The sequence below is a fragment of the Ambystoma mexicanum genome, assembly GCF_040938575.1.
Source record: "Ambystoma mexicanum isolate Mex_15411 chromosome 12 unlocalized genomic scaffold, UKY_AmexF1_1 Mex_chr12_unloc.1, whole genome shotgun sequence".
Classification (NCBI taxonomy): Eukaryota; Metazoa; Chordata; class Amphibia; order Caudata; family Ambystomatidae; genus Ambystoma; species Ambystoma mexicanum.
The window spans coordinates 1,356,562-1,358,027 of NW_027182322.1; the positions used below are offsets into that span (position 1 = coordinate 1,356,562).

A 1,466-nucleotide genomic window follows, 5' to 3' on the forward strand; every position below is an offset into this window, starting at 1 on the left:
GTAACAAAAGTTCCGTCCCGCCCCTTTTCTATTCCAACGATTCTGCAGCACGGCTCAGCTGCCGCCTCTAAAGACATAAAAAGCAGACAATCTAAGTTGAACGGCCAGCACACACTGAAGATACTCGTCGTAGATATTGCAACAGGAACTTGTGTGCGTGAGTCTTCTGTAATTTAAAATATTTGCCAATGGAGATGGGCCCCTTGTACGAGCACTTGAAGGGACCTCGTCCAGCCTCAGCCTCATCTGTCCCATGCCTCACTCGTTTGTGATCGTTTGTACAACCGCCTTGAGTTTTGGCATGCTGCTTGAGAAAAGCATGATCAGATCAGATGCACGTTTTCCCTCTGATGTGCATGTGCGCTGTGCAACCTCACCCTAAGGAATAATTAGCACGACCAATGAGTGCATGAATTTCTGAAAACACACTAGTCAGAAATAGATGTTTCAAGCATGAATCCTCGTTAGTATAGTGGTCAGTATCCCCGCCTGTCACGCGGGAGACCGGGGTTCAATTCCCCGACGGGGAGGATAAGGCTTTTTTGTTGTGTTTTTAAAAAACATGTTTTTTTTCTCATAAAAAGGAAATGTTGTTTTATAATAGGGCATTTGAAACGATTTGCAATAAAAAAATAAAGATTGACCGCGCCGGCAGGGGACAACATGTATTTAGAAACGTGTGTCTGTTATTAACAACTGGGAATGTTTCTTTTATATTAATATATACAAAAATGTAACAATACTGTTGGTTTGTGTTTACAGGAGACTATTTGCTGTACATCACTAGTTGTGAAGAGGAAGTCTTATGTGCAAGACATTGCAGTTAATGTCATTGTGTGACACCAAAAGAAAATAACACTGAAGAGGTGCGCTGTTGCGTGACAGCCAAAATGGTGGCCTTCACGTCAGCTCCGTGGATGCATGGAGATTCCCTGCAGAACTGGGGAGTGATATGCGGTATGTCTGACACATAAACTCGTGACCAGCTATTGGAAGGGTGTGGGCTCATTATGCCTTGAGCAGAAATTGAAAATATCGGCTCCTGCCGTGATACAGAGTTGCGGTGGCTCCCACCCTGTCAGCGAATGATAGAGGAGGCGCAGCGTTTGTGCTGTGGGAGTCCCCGCCCGCCATATGAAGTGAGGAAGCTGGCGGCGGAATTGGTGCTAGGAAGCGAGAGCATTCGGACGGCTAAGGAGGAAGAAGCATGCAGTAAGAGCCCACCTGACACTCTTCTGGAGACGGACCGGTGCCACAGTAAGCAACTGCGTGCACTGTTGCATGGGAGGCTCCCTAATCGGACCATAAGCACGGCGTCCTGGGAGGCCGGCCAGTGAGGTGTACTCCTGGGACTGCCTTGTGCCGTGTGAAGGCAGCATAGAAAGCGCTGCTGAAGAGGGAAAATGGGACGGTCCCTTCCCCCAGCCAATGTACAAACTATGGTCAACAACGTCACAACCCAAGTA

The 1,466-nt window shown here is 47.7% G+C and overlaps 1 non-coding gene across 1 annotated transcript; it reads left to right on the top strand.

Annotated features, from left to right (window-relative positions):
* Positions 1-458: 458 nt before the first annotated feature.
* Positions 459-530, top strand: TRNAD-GUC (transfer RNA aspartic acid (anticodon GUC)). The gene has a single exon. It is a non-coding gene; the product is annotated as a tRNA-Asp (tRNA).
* The last annotated feature ends 936 nt before the right edge of the window (positions 531-1,466 follow it).